This window comes from Erinaceus europaeus, chromosome 20 (genome assembly GCF_950295315.1).
Source record: "Erinaceus europaeus chromosome 20, mEriEur2.1, whole genome shotgun sequence".
NCBI lineage: Eukaryota > Metazoa > Chordata > Mammalia > Eulipotyphla > Erinaceidae > Erinaceus > Erinaceus europaeus.
The window spans coordinates 15,589,063-15,610,001 of NC_080181.1; the positions used below are offsets into that span (position 1 = coordinate 15,589,063).

At 45.1% G+C, this 20,939-nt stretch overlaps 1 protein-coding gene across 2 annotated transcripts in view; it reads left to right on the forward strand.

The window, feature by feature from the left end:
• The first annotated feature begins 19,281 nt into the window (after positions 1-19,281).
• FXYD6 (FXYD domain containing ion transport regulator 6) overlaps positions 19,282-20,939 on the forward strand; it is a 29,733-nt gene continuing 28,075 nt past the window's right edge. For both annotated transcript variants that reach the window (XM_016188090.2, XM_016188091.2), the window contains exon 1: positions 19,282-19,473. The gene's annotated coding sequence lies outside the window, so the exon portion shown is untranslated. The remainder of the gene's footprint in view (positions 19,474-20,939) is intronic.

Here is a 20,939-nt window from a genome sequence, read left to right on the forward strand (position 1 = left end):
TCACTGTGGGTTCTTGGTTTGGGTTTCTCAGTTTTGGGTTCTGTTCATGTGTTCATTTATTTATTCACTCACCAACCATTTCAGAGCCTGTTCTGTGCTAGGTACTCATGTTGGATCTAGGGGTTAACCCTCAGGAACTCACAGCCATGGTCCTGTGTGATGGAAGCTATGATGGAATGGAGACAGCATGCTGGGAATAAAGGAAAGAAGCCACCAGCTGCACCTAAAGAAGTCAGGGAGGACTTCACAGAGGTGGTAAGCTTTGGAATAAGTGTTATGGGAGATGTGAGGCTCTACAAAGAAGGGGGTAGTGGGGAGAGCGCTCAGTGTTTGTCCTTTGCGTCACCTTCTTTCTCTACTTCTGCCCTTGCCAGTTCCGGAGGAGGCATGTTTACATGGAAGTGCCGGTGCTGTTCTGCTAATTACAGACAAGTCGGGTGAGTGGTCCTACTGCTTTTCTGAAGATCTAACCTTTCTGCACTTGTTTCTTTGCATTGAATTTATTGGTCTCAGTCATTATGAGTCTAGTGATGAAGTCAGCTCACCTGTACCCTCACCACTTAACCCCCAATGCCTCAAGATGCAGGCACAGAACTTTCCAGAGATGCCCACCATCACCACCACCCCCAGCCAGACCTTTGGACACCTCATGTGTGTGTGCTTTAGTCTCTATGTCAGTGCCAGGGAGACCTTCCTCTAATTCTAATCTTGCTTCACCTGCACAAGAAGGTTGAGGGCAGGGCTGATGCTAGGCCTCTGCTGCATTAGCAGTGGGGCTGTTTTAAGTATGAAAAAACAAAGGACAAGAATAAACTTTTCCAGACCACACAACTACTTAGTGGCAGAGAAGGATTTTGAATCCTGGGTTTTTTGACAGCTAAAAGCTGTTTTCCTGAGTAGGTTGGAGACTTCCTCTTAGGATCCATGGCCAGGCTCTTTGTATCTTTTCATTCTTCCTTGGGCCTCTGCTGTGGGAGGAGCAGGGTGGAGCTACTCCCTAGGGGAGGCCTGGTATGCTTCTCAAAGTGTTACATGACCAACTTTGGCTTTTTCCAGAACCCTAGACAAGTGCATGAATGGAAGGAAGGAGTGGTACCTCCCTTGCCCCCAACCCCATGCGTATGCTTTCTCCAAGAGCCTCCCAAGCTGTGACAAGCTGTCACCCCAGGGCACCTTCAGATTTCCATGTGAGCCAGTGGCCTTGAGAGGCACATGCCACTCATCCTACCTCCTCTGTGCTGGCCTGGCCTTCCTGATCTTTGGAAATCTAGTGGCCAACCTGGAAGTAAGTTCCATGTTAGTTTTACAAGAGGCCCAAACAAGGGACTAGGGAATTGTGCTCTGGAAGTGAGCAGCCTGGTTGTCAGGCAGGAGGCTCTCCCAAGCTCAGCTCCTGTCTGTGGGCCATGGGTGTGGACATAACAAGAGGCCTCCTCTGTCTTAATTCCTCTGTCCTAGAGAAGTTCTTGGCTTTTCATACTTGGTAGGAGCTGGGAGATTTCTTTGAATATTTTCACCTTATTTACTGTGTTGTAGTGGAGAGAGCAGGGGAGCTGGATTCAAAGTACCTGGAGGTACACATTCCAGCCGTACCACTTAATTAATTATGTGTTTGGCCTCTGCTTCCTCATATGTAAAGTGGGTGTGCCTATCTCACACATTGTTGCAGGGCTTCGTGAGGATGTAAACAGGAAGGCAAAGTGTTAGCAGATGATGATTTGTCAATACATGTTGATTTTTTACAGGAAAAGAGCCAAATTTTTGCACACACAAAAAAGAGAGACTAACAGGAGAGGGGAATTTGGATGAGCCTTCAGCTCTTAGAAAGGTGCCATTTTTCGGTTTAAACTTTCCCTGTAGTCTCAGTGGTTAGCTGATCCTCCATGGAGGTGATACTACTCCCTGGGGACATGGATATTGCTTGCTGGTGGTCTCTCCACATTATGGAGCGCCACTATCTTAAGCTCATTCTCTTCTCTCTTGTCACTGAGAGGACCAGGATGAACTCCAAGTCCCCAGACACTGCTGTGGTGGTCTCTGATCACTCAGTCAGTGGAGTTGACAATTCAGAACTTTGAGGGAGTCCCCCATCCTTGTATCCCATGGGCTCAGTCCATAGCCATCTGGCTCCTGCCCTGTTATGTCAGTGAACCACCAGTACACTTTGTAGTGCTCATATTACTGGAACTCTATTGTGTTTAACTATAGAGTACTTCCTACTCTATGGAAGTGCCATGAATTCTGTAGTGTCAAGTTTTCCCAGGAGATCACCCTCAGTAATCTCCACATGGGAAGGGGAGGGGATGGGAGGGGAGGGGAAGGAGAAAGGGAAGGAGGAAGGGGAAGGGGGAAGGGGAAGGAAAAAGGAAGAAAAATAAGAACCACTGGGAATGGTAATGTCCCTATTCCCCAGCATGATCCCAGAGATATTGCTGGTGGAAAAGGAAAGGCTTTACTTTTCCCATTCAGTTGCCTTTGCATTTTGTCAAAAATAAATATGTCAGAGCATATTTATGTTAACATATATCTAAATTCTTTATTCTGTTCCAAATAATCTTTCACCAGTGCCACCCTGTATTGTTAACTATAGCTTTATAGTGTATCTCAAATTTGTTATTTTTTCGAATTATTTTGCCTACTCTACTTCTTTTTATTTTCATATAAGTTCTAGAGCCAATTTTTGTAACTCTAGAATTGGAATTCCTTGTTGGAATTTTAATTTGGAGTGTGTTAAATATTTTTTCCATTTGTAGAGTATTAACTTGTTAACTCTTGAGTCTATTAATGTGGTCTGTCTTTCCATTTAGATCTTCTTTTATTTCTTTCATCTAAGCCTTGCTGTTTGTAGTACATAGATCTTCCACCTATTTGAGTATATTTACATTTAAATATTTAATCATGTGAAAACAGTATTATCTTAGTACAATAGCAATTTTTTTCCCAAAGTAAGAAGTGAGAGGAATGGTATCATTTCACATTTTTGCAAATACCTTTAATTTCTGGCATAATAAGATATGGATTCTAATATTTGCTTCAGTAGTCTGTTGTGAAATGTTGTTTTGGTTGAAATATATAAGGGCATCTGACCTCAAATAGGTAAGTATTTGAGATATGAATATTTCATCAGCTTTTTCAGATAATTGTGGATGATTTTAATTTTTTTAATTTTTCTATTGTCTTTATTTATTTATTGGATAGAGACAGCCAGAAATCAAGAGGGAAGGGGAGGATAGAGAGGAAGAGAGACAGAGAGACACCTGCAGCACTGCTTCACCACTCGTGAAGCTTTCCCCCTGCAGGTGGGGACCAGGGACTTGAACCTAGGTCCTTGCGCATTGTAACATGTGCGCTCAACCAGTTGCACCACCACCTGGTGGCCCCTGGATGATTTTATTTAACACAGTAATACATTTCACAGGTGGCAGTTTTTGTAATGCACAATGGGAAATCTGTTAATGAACCTCTTGTACTCAGTTACATTAAAATTTCTTAACTCCCGCTGACCCGTGCGCCATCCAGCGACCCTCAGAACAATAAACTGGTTCGATTCTCACATGTGCCACGTTTGGCTCCCCCAGTGTTGAGGCTATGAGGAAGGTGGTTCAGCAGCTCCCGCTGGAGGTCAGCCTGAACCACGTGAGGGTTTCCCAAGCTGTCACAGACTTAAAGCAGTTCTCTCTGCAGAATGCTCAGCATGACCCCTTGCTGACCAGAGTGTCTTCAAGTATGAATCCCTTCAGACCACAGAAAGTCTGTTCCTTTTTGTAGTAAAACACATCTTTGGAAGGTTTTCTGTTCTACTTTTCATGACCTAGTCAATATTCAAAGAGGAGCTAAATTTGAAGCTTCTGTAGCTCATCCCTATAACATGTGCCATACTGTGTGGGCTTCTGTCAGCTCTTAACATCTACCTCTTTATTTTCATGAATTTCTGTTCACAAGGGTAATTATTTTATATAGATTGGTGGTAGACACAATAAAATACTTAGTATAAAAAATGTTTCTTACCTGTGTTGCACTCTGAGGGAGTCTTCTACCAGTGCCTAATTTTGTAACATGCATTGGTCATTTGAACAATATTGGTTCTCAGTTATGATCATTTTTCAAATGTTGACACATTTCATTGTACAATATCAAACATGTGTTAGTGTTACCATTAACTTCATTAGAAAGTCTCTAAGGCTTGAGAAGCTGTCAAGCTCATGGTGCAGAGTGGAGATTTTCTAAAATTCTATTTTCAGTTGAAAGTATAATTTCTCTTATTAGTAACAGATATTGCTAGTTGGTTTCCTTGAGGTGGCAAACTACATTTTATTCATTGTCGACAACATGACTGTCAAGTCTGAATAATTAATTGTTTTTCAATCTTCATTCAAGTGGAAATGATGTTTTAGGGGAAAAGTGGCTAATTCAGCTTTTGCAGCTCAAAAATTCCTGAGTTTTCCTGAAGGCAGATTTAGTGTTCTGCTGTGCAAAAGGGCTTTGAGCTAGCTTCCCATTGGTCACAATAAATATTAAAAAGGCATGTGTGTGTTCATTGTATTTGTTTGTTTATTTATTTTTGCCTCCAGGGTTATTGCTGGGACTTAGTGCCTGCACCATGAATCCACTGCTCCTGGAGGCCATTTTCCCCCCTTTTGTTACCCTTGTTGTTGTGGCCTTGTTGTGGTTATTATTGTTACTGTTGATGTCGTTCATTGTTGGATAGGGCAGAGAGAAATGGAGAGAGGAGGGGAAGACAGAGATGGGGAGAGAAAGATAGACACCTGCAGACCTGCTTCACTGCCTGTGAAGTGACTCCCCTGTAGGTGGGGAGCTGGGGGCTTGAACCGGGATCCTTATGCCAGCCCTTGTGCTTTGTGCCATGTGCACTTAACCCGCTGACCACTGCCCAACCCCCCATTGTATTTATTTTCAATAGTTAACAACTTCTGCTATTTCATGGAGGATGAGCTTAAGTGGAGCTGTTGAGTGTGTGATGGTGAAGAACACAATGACAGTATACAGTTTGGTGGCATTGCCTCAGTTGTTTTAAAGAGTCAGCAGTCTTGCCCACCCTTGCTTTTATACCAATTAACATTTGTATAATTAGTGACACTGGTGCAAATGATAACACAGTGCAGGAGACAAGGGACATCATTGTATGCTTATGAATGTCATTTTGATCTCCACTAATTCCCTGAAAATGTCTCAGGGACCCCCAGGAACCATTAGACCACATAAGGAAAAAAAATGTGCAGGCATTGCTTTTGGCTAGTATTTTCTGGAAATTCTACTGGAAGCTTATCTTTATCTCACCCTTACTGTGCACGGTTTCAGGAAGAAGTGAGCAACCATTTGATGAGTCCTAAATTCAGACATCTTTATGTAGTGATGTTGGGTCTTGTTGAAGAAAAGAGATGTTAATTTAATTGCAATTTAATGAAGAGCTCAGTGGGTTGCAAAAAGAAGAATGATTGGCAATTTGCATTTGCTTAACTTCCTGGACCAGAGCATCCCAGATGAGTGCTCTAGATCTAGTTAGAAACACTTCAGCCGTTTAGCCTGGGTTTAAGGATACATGCCGGATGCTCTCAATGCCAGCAGTGGAGTCTAAGTGATGCTAGATTTGTTCTTCGGTTTAAGGATACATGCCGGATGCTCTCAATGCCAGCAGTGGAGTCTAAGTGATGCTAGATTTGTTCTTGGGACTAGAAATCAGGACTTCATCAGCTTCTCCTCTGACAGTCCCTCTGTCTGGACTGATAAGTGCTCCAAATTCAGTTAAATTCAGGAACTTGTCATGTACCATGAATGAGGTCCTGGGCTCACAGGGAGCACCGAAGACAAAAATAGGTTAAACTCATAGATAGTGGAATACTACCCCCCCAACTCTCTCTAAGCACCACGAATCCGCTGCTTTTGAAGGCCATTTTCCCCCATTTTGTTGTTGTTGTTATTGTTGCCATTGATGTTGTTGTAATCAAGAGGAGGGGAGATAGAAAGGGGGAGAGAAAAATAGACACCTGCAGACCTGCAGACCTTCTTCATTGCTTGTGAAGTGACCTCTCTGCAGGTGGGAAACCGGGAGCTCAAACTGGGGTCCTTATGCCAGTCCTTGTGCTTCACACCATGTGCACTTAACCTGCTGTGCTACCACCCAGCCCCACAAATGTATTCTTGTATGAATACCTATAAGTATATCATGAGTGAAGATTCATTTATTCAATTCTGAGCATCTTTCATGAGGGGCTAGGGATGCCACTGCCATGGTGAGAAACTCAGCATCATCCCACCTCTCAGGCAGTCAAGCATGCATTGGAAAAGAGACCTTCCATAGGTGCCTGGAGAAAAACTGTAAGAACTCATGCTCGATTAAAACAACGTTCTGCCGGGAATGGCGATGGTGGCTGGAGGTAGTGGGAGCAAACAGGGAAAACTTCCTGGAAAAAGAGATGTTATATCTGAGATTTGGAGGTCGAGGATGTATTGACTACACAAAAAGTAGGAGGAAGTGCAAGGGAATTTTTATTTCTTGTTGTATCCTCAGTGGGAACCATCCTGCTGAGAAAAATCTGCCACCCTTACAGAAGAGCATTTCTGCTTTTCTGCCTTGATTGATTGCTCAATAGCATCATCAAAAAAAGTGGAGAGGCCAGAGCCCAAAGAGCTGGGGGGAGGGTGGGACCAAAGGTTGCTGAAAGCATGTACCTGCATTTGGTTAAACATATGAACATCTCAGTGCTGCTTCTCAAATTGTGGGTCCTGACCAGAATCCTTAGTGTTTCTTGGGATTGGGGCCCAACAATCTTTGTTTGCAAGAGGCTTGGTGATTGTGATACGTGGTTGGGTTTAGCTACTCCCAGAGGATGCGTTTCTCTCTCTCTGTGTGTGTGTGTGTGTCTGTGTGTGTGTGTGCGCGTGTGCGTGTGCATGTGCGTGTGCGTTTGTTTGTGTGTGTGTGTGTGTGTGTGTGTGTGAGAGAGAGAGAGAGAGAGAGGCTTTGGGATATTTGACTTACAGGTCAAATGTTTCTGTGTGTGTGTGTGTGTGTGTGTGTGTGTGTGTGTGTGTGTGTGTGTGTGTGTGTGGGAAGCTTTGGGATATTTGACTTACAGGTGGAGTTTTGCATCTAGGCATTTCCATGGCAGGATAATTTGTGACTTAATTCTCACTGAGCACTCCTGAGTCCAGGGCAGCTCTATGGGCACTTAGCTGATATTAAATAATGACCATAACAGTAGTAGCTAGATCTGTCTACAGCTGAGTTTCCATTCACTGCCTGATTAGAGTAACTACGGGGCACCCCCCTTTTTTTATCCAGACAGAAATCTAATCTCAAGGTTGCAGTGCAGAAAGCAGGAAATTTACAATAGGAGAGCAAGAGAAACAGCCTGTTCAGAGTGGAAAAACAACTCTCTGAATTTCCCTAAACTGATTGCTAGGACAAAAATGACAATTTCCTGCCTGTCCCTAGCTAATGGCTCTGAGTGTGCAGAGAGAAAAAGAGAGGGTGTATGCTATCCACTGGGTGTCTGTGAGGGTGTCTGTGATAATGTTATGCATCATGGAAGCCCCATGGAGTAGGAGCTCCTCATTGGAGGAAGGGTTCAGAGGAACAGAAAGCCCTAAAGCAAGGAGCTCTGTTTACACCTTCATCAGACAACCCCCCCAAGCAAGTGTGGGCTGTGTGCCAGTTCTGCATCCTGTCCCTACCACCTGCTAACTGTGTAGCTTGGAAAAAGCTACTTCAGTTCTGCCAAGCTCCATTTCCTAGTCTCTGAAATGGGATGATAATGGCTCTTTCTGTCGTAGGCATTCAATGCAGACCCTGATTACTTTCTGTGCCAAGCAAGGATTATTTGCCAAGGAAATAAATGTAACAATCTCCCTCATTTTGCTCATTCTGATCACAGAGAGAGTTCTCTCTACCTAATCTTGATCTCCATGGATCAGGCAAAACTCCTTCTCTTTTGCTGGGTCCTCAGCTCTCAGTGAAGAACATCTGAGAATATTTAAATTGTATGCTTCATGCCTATGGGAAATGTTCAGTTGAAGTTGACTGGTGAGTTTGTATTATTTCCTTGAAGCCTTTGGCAAGCAAAGAATTGTGTTCTGTTCTCTTCCTTTGTTGCCTGAGTGAACTCACTGAGCTAAATTGTATTGATGGGGGTCTCCCAGACATGAAGCTGTATCATTGGAACATTCATCTCTCTTACACCTCAACCCAGAACCCTCAGTTTCTTGGCCATTTGCAAAGATCCACAGGTCAGAAGCAGTCGGCATGTTTCAGTGACCCCATATTTTCTGCTGGATCACATCTCTGCAGTAACTATAATTTACTGTCACAATAGTCTGTTCCACTGTGGAGGTCACCAAGACAGGACAATGGAGCAAGTTCTACCTAGCACTCATGCTGGTGGTGCAGGAAGGTGTGTATGACAGTCCTAGTTCTGTGGCTGACACATTGTGGTTACAGGTGTCAGATTCCTTTGTGAGACCAGTCAAAATGAGGTTTGTTAATACAGGAAAGTAAAGAAATGTGTATCTGCCATGCAGCTGTCATTGCCAGGCACTAAGTCAAGTATTTCCCATCTGTTATCTCCATCAGGCCTTTCAGTAGCCCTGTGTAATAGAGAATGGCACCAATATCATCTTCATAGAACTGAAAACTGGTGCTCAGAGAGGTTAAGTAACTTGCTCAAGACCAATGGCACTGAATTCTAGTGTTTTATCAGTCTACCTCCCTCTTAATTTTTTCCAAAAGAACCTGGATCTTTGGCATGAAAACCACAGACAGCTTTATCAGTCTCAGTGAAATAATCAAGAATTAGTTGCTAAGAATATAAAGTTATTAGGCTCCTTCATTTTGCACATTCTGACCACAGGGTGGGCTCTTTCCTCTACATGTGACATACAGTCCTACTACTTGGGCTCTTGCCAGTTCTCGCTCTCCTCTGCTGATGGAGGAACCAGATAAGCAGAGCTGACCCTGGATAGAAACCTAGTAGCCCCTTTTCCTCCCCGACAAGAGTTTCTTGCCCTCTCCTACAGCAAAGCAAAATCTTTTCTCTCTGGCTCATGCCTCAGCCTTTAGCAAAGAGCACCTGAGAACATTTAGATGGCATGTTCCATCCCATCAGCCTTTAGGAAAGAAAAGGAAACTAAAAATACACTTGGGTGGTATCATGAGGTGTCCTCTAGTGGCGGGAGGGGGTTGGGCTTTGAAAGCAGACAAGGGCAGAGAACAGGATCCAGATACCAAGTTCTGAAGCTCTTGGCCTCATTGACTTGGTTCCTGGGGCTGGTCTTTTCTCAAACCCTGTTAGGCTTCCTAATCAGCCGAGTAGGGCCCCATGGAGTCTGGGATCTCTGCTGGTGACATATAATCCTACTACTTGGGCTCTTGCCAGTTCTCTCTCTTGTCTGCTGGTGGAAGAACCAGATAAGCAGAGCTGACCCTGGATAGAAACAGCTCCTTTTCCTCCCCGACAAGACTTTCTGAACCTGTCAAGTAAATTAGCCTACACATCCCACACATCTCATTCCAACCTCTGTGCCCAGCTTGATTCCTCCCACCGTCCCTTCAAAGGCCAACTCATTCCTAATTAGTCCTCTCTCTCCCTCTCTCTCTCTCTCTCTCTCTCTCTCTCTCTCTCTTTCTCTCTCTCTCTTTCTCCTCCCTCCCTCCTCTCTCTCTCTCTTTTACCTTGCCCTCTCTCTTACCTTGCTCTTTCTCTGTGTTACCTTGGATGCTACTTATATTTTCACCTTAATTGGGACATTAGTAATTGTCATAAGTACATAGCTTAGTTGATATTTAAAAATACTTTTCATATATTTAGGAAAGTGTGTGTTTTCCCACTCTGCAGCTTGGACTTGGAAATCCTGAGAGATGAGTGAGGCAGGGAAAGAAGGCTAGATCAGTTCTCCAGAGATCTAACTGTGGTCCTGACTGAGCTACTAATAAGCTTTATGACTGAGCCAGTCAGTTCCCTTCTTTATGGAACTTGTGCTCCTAATTTGTAAAATGTTCTCTAAGATCTCATGCAGTTCAAATATCCTCTTCTTCTGTTTTCTTTGACTCTCTACCACGTGTAGTTCAGGGTTTCACACACAAAATCTTCTTTTAAGGCTCTGCTGCTCTGAGGCTCTGTGATCTCTCTTGCCATGTGGGCCATGGCCTGGGTTCTTTCAGTTTAGACCCACTATGTGGTCCAAGACTTCAGACCCTGAAGCTGTGAGTCACTAATGGAGTGGTGCCCTAGAAAATTAGCGGGAGACTCAGCTTCATTTCTTAGTCCCAGGCAGCATTTGTTCAAGTCCTGATGCCCAGTTCTTGCCCCTGGGGAATCTGACTCATGGGCATGGGAGGAGGGCCCAGTCATCTTGCTTCATTCATTGTTAGGGAAAAGAGGAAGTCTCCTCTTACCCTTCTGGGTCCTTCAGACAGGTTAGTAGGAGAAAGGAACAAATTTAATTAATAAAGTCACAAAAGTGGAGGTCTGCATAGCTGTGGATTCTAAAACCCCATGGGGGTAGGAGGGGGCAAAATAAGGGTGTTTGAACTGAGCTGGGGAACAAAGTCCACTCTTCAGTGGAAGAGTGGCAGCCACTGCAGAAGAGCCCAAGACATGGGAGATACTGCTGAAGCCCTCTCTGAAATGCAGTTATTCATAATTGAAAAATTGCATCCAGGTAAGTTTGTTTTGCCCAGGGTCTGCAAAAAATAAAGAGCCTGCTTTTGAACTTTCCCTTGCTCCTTCCCTTCAAATGTCGTGATAGGTCATTTGGGGGCCAATTGTTGATGTGCATGCCTTTCTCTGTTAGAGCATGCCTTTCTTTTTTCTTGCAGCAGATACTGATTAGACAGACTTACATCTGCAAAAGGGTAGAGGACAACATTGAAATCATAAACCAAACATCCTGCCTATCTTTAAGTTGCTATTGTCTGAGAGTAAACAGTTGATTCCCTGGCTTTATTTACTGCATCTTTTTTTCCCCTCCTGATTCGGGGCAGAAAAATCTGAGTTAAATTTAGAACTGTCTTTTACCAGTGTCCCAGTAAGAAATAATTTTCCAAGGACTACCTAAGTGTTAAATATTGGAGTGAACAGCCAGAATAGGGAATGTTTTGTACCCATCAGCTACCACCATCCTCATCTGAAATACTGATGCAAGGTCTGAAATATTGAATTAGATAGAGATAACGCTTTAGATGGTGGACATCAAATGTGCTTGGGTCAGAAAAGCAATTATATGAAACAGCATCATCAGCGAGATGGAGAAGTCAATAGGCCCTGGAGTTCATGGTAAACAGACAAGAGAGCTGTGCCTTGATGGCCACAAGTGGTCTGCTGACCTGTCCTGTGTCTGCTCCAGATGACTGTTGTCATCAGAGAAGAGCACCCTTCCCAAGAAAGGCCAGGCATAGCCCTGAATGTCGGGTCTCTGGAGACAGTTGGGCCTCCTGGGAGGAGTGCGCTGAGTCTGCCCTATAGAGACGTTATTCTCCTCCTCCTACCATTAGTCTGCACATTCCACAAGACTTCCTTATAAAGAAATTCTGCTATTTGCCAGACTCATTTTTTTTTTTCTGCAGAGCACTGCTGAGCTCTGGCTTATGGTGGTGTGGGGGATTCAATCTGGGACCTCTGATGTCTCAGGCATAAAAGTCTTTTGTGTAACCATTATGCTGTGTCCCTCACCCTCACATCATTTTTATTGTTTTCTAAACTACAGCTCAGGTAGGGGTGGGAGAAGGCTTTGCAAAAGAGAATACACAGTTCCAGTCAATCTTACTTGATGGGAAAACATAACTAGGCTATTGTCTACCTATAGAGCTGGCTTATGTACTGAATGGAGGTACCTGCTGAGTCCCTGCCATTCTTTCTGGCTCAAAAACTCAGCCACAGCCTCTGTTCTAAGCCTGGATGCAGCCTGTTGGAAGACAGTATTTGATAATAAACAGGTGCCTCTCCCCATGAATACTGGCTCCGGGAACTCAGGGAGGAGAGGGGAACTGAGGAGTCTGCTTATGCTAACAGGCTGTCAACTCCTGTACACGGGAAAGCAGAAACACGTAGCTATTCTGGTCTTATCTAGGGAGCCATTATGTATTGGATTTCCAATGTCATTATCTTCAAAGGTCAGCATCACTCATTTCTCCCCCATTTGCATTCACTGGGAAAAGACCAAAGGGTGTGTATTTGCAGAGTGGGAAGATTTTTTGAGGGGAGCAGTGGTTATATGCTCCGGTCTGGATAACCAGCAGCTCTGGAAGATGTATTCTCATAATTAAGAGGTTGGCACCTTTAGAAGTGACATCTCACACAAGTTTATCCAGCAGCCATGGTTCCCCAGGCAAATGGGTAGATTTTCCACATAGAAACATCTCTCATTCATGCTTTGGCATGCCTGGTCCCCATACATGTAGTAGTTACAGTCTTCTGTGGAAAGTAGTTACAGCCTTTTGTGAGAAGAAAAGTCTGAGGATTTTTCTCTCCCTGCTTGCCTTTGTTTTCTTTTCTTCTCCAAAATCAAGACTGTGATCAGAATTGGGAACATGCAAGGCCTTCTCCAGAAGAGACATGTTGGTTTTAGTGTTTTAGACAGGCTGGTGTGTGCTAACAGGGCTGTACAGGGCATGGAAAGGGATTTGGGGGGAGGAAGATTTGTGCTGGATTTCTGCCTTTATCTAAGCAAAGACTGCCTTGTCCAACTCCACCCACTTGTATAAGATTTGTGTTGGCTGCACAGAACTGAAGCTAGCTATAGTCTGTGGCCATACCATCCTGAATGTACCTGGTCTCATATGATCTCAGAAACTAACAGGGCTGGACATTATTGATTCTGGATGGGAGAAGATCAGCTACAGTAAATTCATGGAACAGGTGGTGACTTTTCTCATGTTGCAGGAACTATGGAATGATGGCTCTTCCTAGCTTTTTTGTCTTGCCAACCTTAGTCTTTCTTCTTCATGTCTGCAAAACTGCTGCATCCTCTCCAGGCATCAAACACATATTTCTGACACAAAAGAGGAAAGAGGATGGGGGTGGAGAGGGAAAGGGGAAGAGGAAGAGAAGGAGAAAAGGGCAAGGCTAAAGGACAGAGGACAAATACTACTTTCTTGGCATTCTTATTTAGTATAATTATATTCCCATCTTCTTAACCAGAATCCCATTCTAAGGACACCTCTAGTTGCAAAGTAGTCTAGAATAAACAAGTAGTTTAAACTAAGTATATTGCAGGTCAATTAGGAATAAAGTTCTGATAGGAAGGAAGCAGAAGACAGTGGAGTTGGCTAAGGGAACCAGCAGTCTGACATCCTGCTCAGCCTTCACAACCTTCCACAATCAGAGAAGTTCTGTGTTCTGACCTCCCAATGCAAGTATCAAGGTTACATGGCAGTCTGGCCTAAGAGCCCAGTGGGGCTCACATCCCTTCACTGCTCCACCTTTGTGGCCACAGTGGCACCAGCCACTGTGTCCCTTCATCTTGGCAAATGCACAGACGTAGGTCCAGGTTCCATGACTCTTCGAACTAGTTTTGAGGCTCATTTGTTCAGGCTGAGATGTTGCTAGCTGGAGAGAGCAGGGAAGAAAATGTTCAAAATGAATATGGAGAGGTTGGTGGGGAGGAGCTTATGAGCTCCAGTTCACTCACAGTCACCAGTTAGAAGTGGGTCACCCACAGGACAGTGGGGTCTATAACTGCAGCAAGATGCCTGGTTGAGCCCAGGGAGTTCCTGAGCTATAAGGGCAGTACCTCTGTGCCCTTATATACAATGAAACACAGATGGGGACACATACAGCTGCAGCTATAGGTGTAGAGACACACCACAGCTCAAAATAGGATGAGTAAGATAGCTGTAATTCCAAGAAGGGAGATTTGAACTTAGCTTTGCAGAGCAGGTGCGTCCTATGTGCAGAGAAAGAAGGAGAGGGTGTTTTAAGCAGAGAAAACAGTATGAGCAGAGATGTGGAGGTGGGAAGGTGAGAAGCATACTAAGGAAAGTGTGAGTGGCCCTTGTGGTCTAGAGGTTTGTATCTGCAAGTTTTGGAGTGAACAGAGTGATGTGAGGGGAAAGGTAGGGCAGAGAGGAGGTAGAGGAGGTGAAGTAGAAGAGGTAGGGGTGTCAGACTATAGAGACAGTATAATATTAAGAAGTTGGACTGTGATGTGTAGAAAATAGGGAGTCATTGAAGGTTTGAACCACATCTGTTGTGGAAAACGAAAACTACCCAAATGAGTTGATCCCCTGAGGGTGGGGACACTGAGGCAAAATCACCAGCAGAAGGCTGCCAGCCCCATGGAGGCCTGACCTAGAACAGAAGAGGTGCAGGGCGGGAGAAGAACTGGTGTCTGCTTCCCCGAGTATCTGTCTGGGATAGTGCCACTTACAAACTCAAGGAGGACTTTGTGGCAAAGCAAGTGTAGGAGAGTCAGTTGGTAGAATCAGCAGAAGCAGTGTGGCACGGCTGAGATCTCTGGGGTGAAGACTAGGCTGAAGAGTGTGGTGTCACTAGACCTAAGTGGGTATGGGTGTGGTGGGTATGGACCAGCTTGTCCAGGACCTACTTGTGCAGAGCAGAGTAACAAAGTAACGATAGGCCTTTAAGGGGAGAAACTGGAGGAGTCTAAGAAAGAAAGGTCTCAGGGAGGGAGAAGGGGACCAGAAAGAGCTGGTCTGGAAGTGATTGGGCTTCTTTCAGCCAAGGGGTGGGAAGGGAAGAAGGCACATTGTGACCTAGACAAAGCAAAGTGAGTATGAGCAGATTCAGCAGGGTACAGGGTAGTTAGTAGGAGGGTCTACTTTGACTTTGAAGTCTGTACCCTGGGGTGGAATTACATTCCAGAAGCTTCCTGTACCTGCTCTGAAGACTCCTGCACCTATGAGGAGTCTCCCCCTTTAACTATCCCTGCAGGTCCTCCACTTCTTGCCCATAGCTGTGTGACCTAGGCACAACATGCCCAAGGATTATTTTTGCCACAGTAAAGGGGAGCCAGGCATGTGCTCTCCAGATGGGGTCTTAACTGCGCAGTTGTAGTCACTTACATAGCTTAGCACACGTTTGAAAGCATGTCCCTTACACTCCTTGTAGTTATGCTGTCACTCTGTGCCCTGGGTCTTTCCAGTGCACTTATTCTTGTAGGTGGGGCTGGGAGATTGTTTTAGAAATGGTTCCTATCCTTTCTTGCCAACTTCTGCTGTGCCTGTGAACCCTGATCAACTTCTGTCTTTGCTCCTTGGACCTCTTAAGATGGGTTCCTTTCAGTGGAGATCTAAGCGTGTTTCTCAGACTCATGTTAGCACTGATTCCTCACAGCCCCAGGACCCAAACTGTAGGAGCCTCTAGGACCCTACTGTACAAGCCATGGCTTCATTCATGCATATAGTAATTTTTATTAATGATTTAATATTTATTTACAAAATTAATGGGGTAACAGGTATAATCCCACACCATTGCCACTATCAGAGTTCTGTGTCCCCATTCTCTCCAATGGAAACTGTAGTTCTCCCAAGGTCACAGATATGGATTGACTATTATTTTTATGACTATCTATCTATATATACACTTGCCCATTTTTTCCTGTGGTCCTGCCTTCTTTTACTTCCTGTCACACCTATAGTTATTACTACTTCTGAATATCCTTTTTCCTCTTTATCTCTCTGGGTCTTGATGGAATTAGAGTTCTGAGCCCTCTTGTCATTTTCCCCTAACATTTCTCCCCCTCTGGGAGTATGGACCAAACTTTTTTTTTTTTCCATTTTTTTTAATTGCCTCCAGAGTTATTACTGGAGCTCAGTGCCTGTACTACGAATCCACTGCTCCTGGAGGCTATTTTTTTTTCTTTTGTTGCCCTTGTTGTTTATCATTGTTGTCATTATTGTTGTTTTTATTGCTGTCATTGTTGGATAGGACAGAGAGAAATCAAGAGAGGAAGGGGAGAGAAAGATAGACATCTTCAGGCAGGCCTGCTTCACCACCTGTGAAGTGACCCCTCTGCAGGTGGGGAGCTGGGGCCTCGAACCGGGATCCTTATTCTGGTCCTTACACTTCGCACTATGTGTGTTTAACCTGCTGTGCTACCACCTGGCCCCCTGGCCCAGACTTCTTTATGGGTTGCAGAAAGTGGTAGTTCTGGCTTCTGTAATTGCTTCTCCACTGGACATGAGCATTGACAGGTTGATTCATACTCCCAGCTTGATTCAGTCTTTTCCTAATTGGGTAGGGCTCTGGAGAGGTATGGTTCTGGGACACATTGGTGAGGTCTGTGCAGAGAGGTCAGAATGGAATCATGATAGCATCTTCAACTTCGTAGCTGAAAGGAGGTAATATATAAAAGCAGGGCAAAGTGTTTAATAAACAGGAACCAAAATGTTACCATAGGAACAATAATGTTTTTTAGTTGATATATATTTTTTCCAGTATATCTCTTGGCCAGTTGTATACAGTGTTTCTTTTAAAGATTATCAAGGGGTGACAATAATGCTGATACCACCAGAAGAGATAAAGAGATATATCTTTCTTTTATGTAGTTAGCTGAGTAGATAGAGTGTTTGAGGGAAGTGAAGAAACGGAGTATCTGATGAAGGTGTTTAGGCCTAAGTAATAAATATTTGGTTTTAGAAAATTTATGGTGCCTTCTATAGGCCTTTCTACTTGCTTGCTGCACTTATTAGGTCTAAGTCTAATCACAGAGGACTATTGAGCACTTTTACTTTGAGGTATATAGTTGTCTTAATTTATGGATACGTGCATACATAAACCTGGTCCCCTAGGTCCTAGCCTATATCTAGGTTCTGTGACTTTTTTATAGAGTGTGCCATTTAAAATGGAACTAGGTAGTCCCATATGTTAGGAAGGATCTCACCAGATTATTGAAGTTGGTAGGTTGACATCTCAGGATTGGTGTTTTTGGATACAATCAGAAGTGAGGAGGCAGTGGCAGCATAATGTGACATGGTGGCACTGGTTGCACTAATTTAGTTGAGGTCAGCAGAGGCAGTATAACAGAGTAGGGGATCTAGAGAAGGGACATCAAAAAGCACAAGCAAAGTCCTGGAGGTTCTAGGACTGGGAGAAATATGGATTTTGAAGAGAATGGAGGTTCCTTGCAGTCTTAAAGTTTAAGAAGGCAATAGATAATTATTATTATAACCAAGTCATATGGGAGCTTGGTTTACTTTGAAAGTCCTATGGGTAGGACTTTTTTGTATCATATTTGCCCTCACCATGATTTATATCACTTAATACAACCTATAAATAACTATATCTTAAATACTGACAGGACCAACTGATTCTGTACTGTCTGGTCCAGTGTTGTAGATAACTTAGTATTTGAAAAAATGAGTTATTTTTAGAAATACTTTAAAAATTTAAGCCCAGTATCAGAATTTAATCAAATTCATAAATTTGAAACATTAAGTGCTTAGACTAAATGAATATGTACTCAGATTGAAGTCTAGGCAGTTAAGAGATATTCAGTTTATTCCCCCCTCACATATTGAATATGACTGTATGTATATGACTGTAAATTAATTAATGTATAGTTTAACACTGTTCCCACCACAAAAGGTCTGTGTCCCTACACCCACCTACTACAATGGACCTGAGAGTCCAGCATTCCTCCAGAGTCTCTTACTTTGGTGTAATACTCCAAAACCGGTCTATAATTAATTTCTTCGTGTCCTTCAGAGTGGCTTCTCTTTGCCCCAGGAATAAAAGCTAGGTGTATCCCAGAATTCCCAACCCTGTCTGGTCTGTCACCTGCATCCTTCTCTGGCCTGTCTCTTTTGCTTGTGAAGCACGATAGCTCCTTTCTTGCTCACACCCTATGCCTTTGCATGTGTTGGTGTAATTCCTATGTCAGAATCATTCCCTAACCCTGCCTGCCTGTGACACCAATTCCTGATTCCTTCACCGTGTCTCTTTGACATGTCCTGACCCTCAACTCCCTTTTCATATGCTTCATTTTCAGGATTCAGACCTAGGTTGTCATTACAGTGTATTCATGGGACATTTGAATAAATGTCTGTGTCTTTCCTTTCCCTTTTGTGTCCTGAAGGCTAGCCCCTGCCTCTTTCAGAGAAGCATCTCACATTAGACCATGTGTTGAAAGAATGGGTCAGCTGCAACCTTATTTTACCCATGCCCACACTCTTCATGGGGCAGATGTGCTTTCTTCTTCCCCCCAGAAGAAACCTGACACCTCTTAGAACAAGCTTGTGTGTGACTTCATCACTGTGTCACCCAGATTCCTGTGACTTTGTCAGATTCACTTATTAAAACAATGAAATCCTCCTGACTTCCAACTGGAAGGGACCTCTGGATTATCTAGTCTGGTCCCTGCAATTCACAGATGAGGACATTGATGCCCCAGGTTGATGTTAGAGGTCAGCTGGGTCTCTTTCCATTATCTAGGGGTTAGGGAGTCTGTATGGAAGGATGGCCCTGGGCCCCTGCTCAGGGGAACAATTTTAGTCCCTTAGGAAGCAGCCCTCATCCTGTCACCCCATCCTAACTCAGGAAAGGCAGCCTTGGGGCTTGCAGCTTGGCTTCCTGGCTGCCCACAGAGTGATCACCCTTCCCACATCTCTGGTTTCTATAGTTCCTGCCCCGTCTGTCCCAATAAGCCCTGCTCCTCATGGTGATAGCCAGTTTACTGATCTCTCACTGAGTCCTGGGCTGACAGGACCTTTTTCTGGGGGCTGGGGTGGGGCACAGAAGCAGCTTCCTTTGGGTAATTCACTCAAGGCCACACGCATAGGTAGAGTTGCAGGCTAGGATTTGCATTCAAATTCAGTTTGTCATTTTTGAATATGGATGCTGCAGAAAGGGTTGGGGAGGTGGCAGTTCTGTGACCTGCAGGATTAGGATGGAGGCCTTGAAGGGAGTTCAAGGCAGCCAGTCTGTGGTTTTGATGAGCACCCTGCCAGCAGTTCACCAGGCTCCAGCTGCCAACGACAGCTATAAACGCAGCGGCTGGGAAACCCAGGACACAGCCATTCATGCGTTGGGTGCAGGTTCGTTCTCCTTAATTGTGAGGCTCCCGATTAACGTGGGCTGCTGTGACTGATGCTGGCTAATTTTCTCTTATTTTCCCCTTCTCTTCCGTTTACTATTTCTGAGATACTAGCTTTGTCATTGTGTTTGTCTTGCTTCCTTCCCACCCAGACTTGAAAACCCGAAAAGCAACAGCTGGTGGCAAATCCTAGCTGTTGCTAACCCGCCCCTTAGGCCTCCTGTTGCTTCTTGGAACCTCACGGGTGGGGGACAGTGGACACCAGGGTCCGAGCCAGACTGTGCCACTGCAGCTGCAGAGCCCCCGCCCTGAGGGCGCGCCTTTCCAGCCCGCCCAGCCCTTCGGAGGGAGGCGGGAAAGCAGGGGAAGCCTCGCCCACCGCCCTGCCCCCAACCCCGCCACTCCCATCTCCTCGGACTCAGCACGTCCTCCTGGGATTGTCACGGAGGAGACTTTGCTGTGCAGGTAAGCCACTGTGGAGATGGTCAGGCCGGCTTGGTGGTCTCCAGAGGGGGCGAGGCTGGGCTGGGCACCGATCCTAACGCAAGGAAGGTGCAGCGTTTGTATGCTGGGGGTATGTGAGCGGCCCTCCCCAGGCCCTGCAAACCTCGAGGAGACGGGCTTTAGAAGAGAAGCGGGATTCAGATGCCAGATATGGGAATGACGTTAGTGGCTGGAGCTGGGGGGCCATGGATTTCAGGAGAAAGGGAAAGGGCTGCCCCCACCCCGGACCCGTGGGTAGTGTTTCCTTTGTCAGCTAACAAAGCTATGGTCACTTGAGTGGTGCTGGGGTTGGAATCCAGGGAGTTGGCTGGGTGTGAGTGTGGACAAGAGCAACGCAGAGTGGAACTTGGTGGTTCGTTGCTGGGGGGTCGGCATCTGTAGCTGGGCAGTGGCCTCCAGGCTGGGGCTCCAGGGCACAGGACTCACTGCAATGCCTTCATTTTGTTTTTATTTTCTCCCTTACTTTCTTGTTTATCCAATCCTGTTTTCTTTGGAAGGGGGCAGGGAGGCAATCCTTTTTTTCCTCACACCCTGTCCCCCTCCTCCACCATAGAGAGTTAGAAGAGCATCCTGGGGCTCCAGGCACTTGCTCCTGGCTCTTACAAGTGGAGAGTGTGTCCTGGGGGTGAGTGGAAAGACTCTGGAGAAATGGGCCTTTGAGGCCCTTGCTGCCAACCCGGAGACCCTCTATCTCTCCTTCCTTTGTCTCCTTGGCCTTGGGCTGTCTGGCTGGGTGGGATTTCCAGGTTTAGAAATGGATCAGTGGTCACTGGCTCAACCCCTAGCCTCTATGGAAGGACCCCCACTCTGGGGACCCAGCTGCCCCTATATTGTGGATGTGTGTGTGTGTATCTGTTTCTGCAATTTAGCCTTTTGCATGTGACCTGCCTGCTAGTTGCCATGGAAACTCCTCTCCACTCAGCCTGCCTCCTTTTCCTGCCCATTCCTCACCTCTGGTCTCATTTCCTCCCCCCAACATGGTTGCCTGGATACTGGTTATCCCTGGCTTCTCTGGGAGGGAGATCCTGAGAACTAGATCCCACCCCAAAAGGATGTCACCCTTGCACTCTCCCTCACTGTACATCCCACACACATATCTGTTTGTGCCACACTGTTGTACATCAACAAGCCACACACAGTGAACATACCTTTCACAAACACGCACACACACCACATATACATGTATGTCACACTGTGTGTACACACACACCAACTACACAGTGCACACATCACACTTTGGCTACATCCTACCATTGCAGTGTGCCTGCTCACACACACACCAGCAGTTAGGTATGCATCGTTCTGAGCACACGCAACACACACACACACACACACACACACACACGCCCAAATAGTTCTTAGTTTGGGGAAGAAGACTTTTTTTTTCAATGTCTGGCTCCTAGGAGTGTGTGTAGAGGGAGGCTAAA